Genomic DNA, 8535 nt, shown 5'->3' on the forward strand with positions numbered 1-8535 from the left:
CAGGCCTAATCGCCCAACATCAGTGCAAGACCTCACTAATGCTCTTGTGGCTAAATAGAAGCAAGTCCCCGCAGCAATGTTTCAACATCTAGTGGAAAGCCTTCCCAGAAGAGTGGAGGCTGTTATAGCAGCAAAGGGGGGACCAACTCCATATTAATGCCCATGAATTTGGAATGAGAAGTTTGACAAGCACGTGTCCACATACTTTTGGTCATGTAGTGTATTTCAATTTTTAAATGTTATGGGATTTGCTCCATTGGTTTTGTTGGTAGGCCTACATTATGCTCAAATAGCCACAATAGCCTATTGGCTACTGTCTAAAACTGTAAGGGTACAGCCTCAGTGTTCACTGTAAACACGTGCCGGAAGTTGCACAAAATTCTCACAACGTTTAAGTTTCCGCTGACAAGATCTAAAATTTGCTCAAAAGTGCAACATGGCCTGTTTTTGAACAGCGCAGGGCATTGACTGAGACAGATGGTGTGAGGCTGTGGTCTGGAGGGTCCCTCTAACTCCCCCTGATCCCACAGATACATGTCCTTATCCTGGCTAACTCTGTTACAAGCAGCAGGCTTACACGTCTCACCTCATAAGAGGGCCCCCTCCCTCGCAGGATCTGTCTCCTTCACTCTCTATCTCACCTCCCATGCACCCAGTATAGCCTGCCGTGGCCCTATTCTTCTGCTTTAGACATGAACATGACTGATTTTGTCTCTGTATACTGTATATTTTTCTCAGTCCATCCCTCTCCTACTATATCCTGTGCCTATAACAATATTAAAGAAAACATTGTACTGTAAATTACACACAAGAAACACAGGTAAACGTCAGGAAAACAGTCATATAATGTTCTACTACAAATAATTCATGGTTTCACCCTTTAGTTGTTGCAATTTGTTCTCCTCTTGTAGTTCTTTATTTCTCAAAATTGATCTCCGTTATTCACTGTTGCAACAGTTGTTTATCGTCTATCTCCCTCCCTTCACCATCCTTCCTCCCTCCCTCCCTCCCCTGTGTGTCTGTCTGTCAATCTCATTATTATTGTAAAATGGATCTAATCCACCACTTCAACTGTTAAACCCTACTTTATCTTGCCCATTTAAGTCTCCCTCCTTCACTCCCCCACCCCTCCCTCCCCCTTTTTTTCTCACAGACATGGTGCATGTTTTGATATCATCTCTCAAAAACAGTAACTGTTTGGCATGAATTTATAAAACTACTGTGTTACAATATTACTGGTAGATTCCAAGTTTGATTAATCGATTTCACCCCACTAGTCCTAGTACTATGACTGAGCTATCTGGCATAGGTTTGTATAGTATGTAAATGATGCTGTTTGTCTTTGTGTGTGTCTGTGTATGTGTGTTTACTTGTGTTGTCCACGCGCTGGTTCTCGTTGTGAGTGGGATTATCAGGCTAGTCAAGGGATTAGAGAGCTGATTCTGCTTCTGTAACTGGTGTTAGATTAACAGATCCCCGCACTTTAATAAACCATCTGTAATGTAGACAAAAGCTGTCAATAGTCCTCCCCCTCATGCATCCCAACATATATTACCTCACCCCCTCCCTGCAGTGTCTATACCCCACACAGATCAATGGTACTAAGTTATTTACCACATTCCAATGTTAATCACGATCATGGTACATGTTTTAACATGTTTTTCTATTAGATGTGTAAGCTCTTAACTTCACTCATCTTGATTCTAAAACTTCCCTACAATTATCTCCCAAATATCCGTACCTGTTCCATGTCGGGTATTCCTCACAGACTGTGCTACTGTGTGCTGCAACTCACCTTTGCCACTTTTTGCCATGGCAACCACTCTTCATTTTAATTTGAATACTTGCAGATAACAGCTATTACTGTACCACTAAATCACCATTAGTTCCACCTGAATAGATGAAGGGCCCTTGCCAACCATCTCCTCCCTGGAGAATTCTATGTGCCAGTTAGAGAATGGCTCTGGATATCTTAATGAGTAAAACCTCTCACTAGTATACAGAAGGCTACAGGGCTGGATCTGAACAGCCACACAAACATAGGCATTAAATAGACTAATCTGAATAGACGAAAAAACAGACACACAAAGAAAAGACAGGGGAGACAGACAGACAGAGAAAGAGAGAAAGAGAGAGACATGGAGTAGACAGAGATGAGGAGGAAGAGAAGGATGATGGGATTAAGGTGGTCGATACATTGGCTCCTGTCCCAGACTGAGAGATGACACTAAATCTGTTAATTCTCTCCCCTCCCTATCCCTCCTCTATCTCTCCTCCCTTCCCTTCCTCATTCATCTCTCCCTCCCATCACTCTTCCCTCCCCCGTTTTTGGGAATACACTGGTTTATATTCATGCTACTCTGTAGAGCCTTTCAACACACAATATCTAGTATAATACGCACATTATGGTCTTGTAATGCAATGGTAGGGAGATCATTTCGTTAATTATGTATAGCTATATTTCAATCTTTATAATACTTTTAAGACATTCACATAATACTGTACAACACTCAACACACAGTTTTGACAAATCAATTGAGAAAAAGTTTTAAAAGATAGAAAAAGTAATCTTAAATGCTTGGCACTACATGTGGGGATATACACAGAGGGAGAGGAACTCAATAGTAATTGCAGAGAATTGTAATAGCAGTATTTAAAGCCTGATAATGATTGTGATTACCGGTATTCTTTTCAGCCGAGGGGGCGTCAGCTCTGTGTGGAGTGAGTCAACACATGTGATACCTGTCAGACTCTGACACAGCGGGGGCACGGGCGGCACTGAGACACACGCTATAGTGTCTACTGTAAATTATTGATCATAACTAATCACACACATCAGTCACTGGCTGCCATTTATCTTTACAATGGGTCTATAGAGCCCTATTATGAAAAAGTGTAATTTGCTATAAGCCAGGCGATGGTACTCAAGTGGGCATGAGGAGGTGACAAATTTTTCCAGTTTCAGGTGAAGCATCTAACAATTGTACTCATAGTAATCTTAATTGCTTTTTACTTGCAATTTAAACATAATTAATAAATGATAGATAGGAGGAGGGTTTTTCAAACCCAAGTCTTCTCTGCCAAACTGTCTGCCATTGTCTGGATGTAATACCCAGCTACACTACCACCAAACACAAGGACTCGCAGAGGCCCTCTTGGAGTAACAACACAGTGGAAGTTACAGTGAGCCGTGGGCAGATCTAAAAGAGGCTGCTGTTTCGGCTCTGAAGTAGCCCTGAAGGCAGTCATGTCTGCCTCTAGGGTGACAGTTCCCATGACTACGGGCTGAACAGCTCACTCCTGACCTTTAGCAGACATGGTTATAATTACATTAAATTACATTGCGTCATATCATTGCCCGAGCTTTCATAATCTGTTAACCAGGGAACCAATTTAAACCTTTTCATTTACACGTTTTGTATTATTATTGACTACCACTTAGCGGTGACAGACACTGCACTGTCAGAAAGTATGAATGAGGAACTTGAACCTGAACTTGGTTGCCTTTTTGTTCAAACCCAAAGCTCTCTAATAACAAGCCAAGTGCCAACACTGCAAAAAGTGAAATCTAAGCAAGCCTAAATATCTTATATTGAGTGATAATGTATGCACTCACTAACTGTAAGTTGCTCTGGATAAGAGCATCTGCTAAATGACTAAAATGTAAATGTAAAATAATTAACTTTAAGTAAAAATAAAAAATTGCACCAAGCTAAGTTATCTAACATCATTGGCAGATCATTTTGCTTATTTTAACCCCCAAAAAAATATTTATACAAGCATCTTATCTTATTTCAATATATTTTTCTAGATATTTCAAGATATTTAGGCTTGCTTAGATTTCAATTTTTACAGTGAATGAGGGCGCAGATTAAAAATAAATGAAGTGTCTCAACAGCACTGAGTTCATCTTCAGTGTCGGATAATTGAATTCCATCTTTCTTTGGGCGGCTGTCAAACAAACTCCAAAGTAGAGCACAAAAATATAAATTGCTTATGAAACCCCCCAAAATACTTTTGCCTGGATCATTGTGCGTATCAACTGACAATGTGACAACCGCCCACTTCAGTCCTATTTTAGGTGTTGAAAGAACTGTGTTGTACTGAGAGTGCCTGGAATTTCAGAAAACAACACCCACCACCACTGGCTGCCCGCTCATTACGCAGGATTAGGCAGCCGCCTATGGGGCAGATTGAAGAGGGCGGCATTTTCTGAGCGAAACTGACCGAGACGCACCTCCAACAACAACACATAAAACCTCACATAATTCTGCCCCAAAACAATGACAATTTCTCTCAACCAGTGGCATATGGGCTTTTTAGGTAAGAGCTGATGCCGCCCTTTGATAAGCAGTGCCCACTTTGTTAAAGGCAGGGATGCAAAATATTTTGCTTGTCCATTCCCAGCGCGCCTCTCCAGGGTGCTGTTGGAAAGACGCATCTCTGCAGCGCTCCACCAACGTTCTGTCCCCCAAAAAATCGAACATAAATCATGTAGCGGATATAGGATATGGTAGAAAGAGTATGTGGCCTTTTCTGTAGCCTACAGGCTGGAGATAAAATGTATGACAATGTAATGAGACGGACACTTTTAACATCATGCAGGTTTCTCCGATCAAATAGCCTAATCTAAACGGCGCTCAATCAAATAAAAAATGCACTGTCATGTTAACAAACAACATATCCTAAAAACAGGACAGATAAAAGTAAAATGGACAATATGGAATGGACAATCACAACTGTTGTCCAGGAGTTTCCCCCCATTGTCATGATCAGTGGTTTCAAGTTTGTATCCTTCAATTTTTGACAAGCTGATCATAGCGAAGCATTAAATACTTCTGCATTTCCTTCTGTGTAAACACATTGCAAATAGGCTCGCGATAACTCCTGATAAAGTTGGGTAGCTGATATTCAGAGGTTAAATAGCCAAATTGATTAGCCACAGGAATTAGGACAAATAAAGCCAATGCAATGGCCTGTTTTACAAACGGTGGGCCTACAACATGGATATGCATTCATAAATTCCATTGCGGGCGGACATGGTAAGCTACACCCCAATAAGCACGAGCCGATGTTTTTTGGTGTTTTACAAACGGAAGGCTTACCACATAGATGAGCATTCATAAAATGTAATTTCATGCAACACTGTAAGCTACAACTCCGTAAGCACGGACCGACACAGACGCCTTTTGGACGTCTTTTTTTTGGTGCAGTTCCAGTCCGGCGTTGATTTGCACATCCAGGCCAAATCTGAACCAATCATAGACTTCTTTGTTTGGTTCAGATTTGGTACGGTCCAGACAGGCCTAGATTTGGCCCAAACATCTATAAATTACTTATTTTCAACTTTCATTCAGAACCAACAATGAGCCTGATTTCAACATCCAGAAAATTACATACTTTGTAGAGCCACCTTTTGCATTACATTTGACATTTTAGTCATTTAGCAGATGCTCTTATCCAGAGCGACTTACAGTTAGTGAGTGCATACATTTTTCATACTGCATTACTCAATTACAGCTGCAAGTCTCTTGGGTATGTCTCTATAAGCTTGGCACATCTAGCCACTGGGATTTTTGCCCATTCTTCAAGGCAAAACTGCTCCAGCTCCTTCAAGTTGGATGGGTTCCGCTGGTGTACAGCAATCTTTAAGTCATACCACAGATTCACAATTGGATTGAGGTTTGAGCTTTGACTAGGCCATTCCAAGATATTTAAATGTTTCCCCTTAAACCATTAGAGTGTTGCTTTAGCAGTATGCTTAGGGTCATTGTCCTACTGTAAGGTGAACCTCCGTCCCAGTCTCAAATCTCTGGAAGACTGAAACAGGTTTCCCTCAAGAATTTCCCTGTATTTAGCGCCATCCATCATTCCTTCAATTCTGACCAGTTTCCCAGTCCCTGCCGATGAAAAACATCCACACAGCATGATGCTGCCACCACCATGCTTCACTGTGGGGATGGTGTTCTCGGGGTGATGAGAGGTGTTGGGTTTGCGCCAGATATAGCGTTTTCCTTGAGTACCTTCTTCCATATGTTTGGGGAGTCTCCCACATGCCTTTTGGCGAACACCAAACTGCTTATTTTTTTCTTTAAGCAATGGCTTTTTTTCTGGCCACTCTTCCGTAAAGCCCAGCTCTGTGAAGTGTACGGCTTAAGGTGGTCCTATGGACAGATACTCCAATCTCCACTGTGGAGCTTTGCAGCTCCTTCAGGGTTATCTTTGGTCATTTTGTTGCCTCTCTGATTAATGCCCTCCTTGCCTGGTCTGTGAGTTTTGGTGGGTGGCCCTCTCTTGGGAGGTTTGTTGTGGTGCCATATTCTTTCCATTTTTTAAATAATGGATTTAATGGTGCTCCGTGGGATGTTCAAAGTTTTTGATATTTTTTAATAACCCAACCCTGATCTGTACTTCTCCACAACTTTGTCCCTGACCTGTTTGGAGAGCTCCTTGGTCTTCATGGTGGTGCCCCTTGCTTAGTGGTGTTGCAGACTCTGGGGCCTTTCAGAACAGGTGTATATATACTGAGCTCATATGACAGATCATTTGACTCTTAGATTGCACACAGGTGGACTTCATTTAACTATTTATGTGACTTCTGAAGGTAATTGGTTGCACCAGATCTTGTTTAGGGGCTTCATAGCAAAGGGGGTGAATACATATGCACGCACCACTTTTCCGTTATTTATTTTGTAGAATTTTTTGAAACAAGTAATTTTTTTCATTCCACTTCACCAATTTGGACTATTTTGTGTTTGTCCATTACATGAAATCCAAATAAAAATACATTTAAATTACAGGTTGTAATGCAACAAAATAGGAAAAACGCCAAGGGGGATGAATACTTTTGCAAGGCACTGTACCTGATTTGATGGTATACTCCTAGAACTATGGGAGAGCCTGGGCCATTTAGGAAATTCTAGCCCTACCTGGTCTGTTTTTGTCTATGGTTGTGGGTGTACAGTACATGTACAGATAAAATGTCCTGTACATTTCCCTGCATATGTCAGTGTTTCTGAATACATTTATCTCTGTATCGGTGTCTCTGTATGTAATTTCGACACCATTCTTTGTGTTGTCTCTGTGTTTCTCATAAACTTGGTGTAGCCTACAGTACAGTATACATGACCCTAATGTGTCTGTGGGTCTGTCCCCTTGTCCATCCTGTTTTCTTCACACAGATCACTCCTCATGCTATACTGTACAGGGGCTATAATGGGTTAAAGATGTTTAGATGCTTTGCAGTGTGCACATTGCTCTGCTTTCATTCCTTTTATTTCCATGCTTCTCCCTTTGCTCTACCCACACATGCTCTCTCCCTTTCCCAGTACTCTATATGATATGTGATTATGTTGCTTGGTAACGGTAAAATAATAATTATGGGTAGGATTGGTACAGGCTTCTCCTGTTATGGATGATGTGTCTTCCCAACAACTGGAAGAGGGAAGCACAAACACACAACAGATACTCTCGAATACATACTTCAGCATCCTGACTCAACATGATCAAGTTATTGTTGGTACCCAACCTGTCCTGACAACCTGCCTTACCCTAGCTATATTTAGTTTGGAACCGCAACGTTTTTTGGTATAAGTAAATATATAGGTAAATTTAGCCTAATAAAACACTTCCCTTCATATTGAGAGATGGTTGAACAGTAAGCCCAGACAGTCAAATTAAGACAATATGTCCAACAGAGGATATTAAAGTAAGTGTTCATGTTTCTAATCACGATGATTAACTGCCAAGTGCATGAAAGCCAATAATAAAAAAAGATAAATATAAGATCCAGTGTCTTTTCTCAGTCGGCTCCCCTCCCACCCATTCATTCCACCCTCCACCCCACCCACAAAGCCAGCCCACAGAGCTGCCAAGGAGTGTGGAAATGCATTTAAAACAACTGCAATCATTCATAAATATCTATGGTATATGCTATGGACAAGATAACGGCATGGAAACATCAGATGAGCAACAATATGAGAAGTTAGGCAGGGTGGGAGATTTCTGAGAAGCATCTTTTCAAGTTTCAGTTACAGTTTATAGAAGCAGCTTATCAATTTCCATATGAATAGCTCATTAGTATGATGTCTCCTGGCATCAGAGTATACTTAGCACACCAGCCAGCCAAAGACAATATTTGACTCATTCCACCATCTTTAGAAATAAGGCCATGACATAGTTGCTAATGACAACCAGCAAGACTTCTCAGCAGCTCATGTGTTTGGTATTCAATAGGCTGTGTTTACACAGGCAGCTCAATTCTGATATTTTTTTACACTTATTGGTCTTTTGACCAATCACATCAGATCGTTTCACATCAGATCTTTTTCAGAGCTGATCTGATTGGTCAAAAGACCAACTAGTGAAAAAAATATCAGAATTGGGCTGCCTGTGTGAACGCAGCCTATGAGTCTTTCTGTCACTGAGTGGTCCTCCTCTCATTCGTTGGGGTTGGTCGCCACCTGCTGTTAGAGAGAATTACAGGAGGTCTACTGTAGATGCCACTCCGCTGGTTGAGGTATTATAACCCAGTGT

The sequence above is a fragment of the Coregonus clupeaformis genome, chromosome 20, assembly GCF_020615455.1.
Source record: "Coregonus clupeaformis isolate EN_2021a chromosome 20, ASM2061545v1, whole genome shotgun sequence".
NCBI lineage: Eukaryota > Metazoa > Chordata > Actinopteri > Salmoniformes > Salmonidae > Coregonus > Coregonus clupeaformis.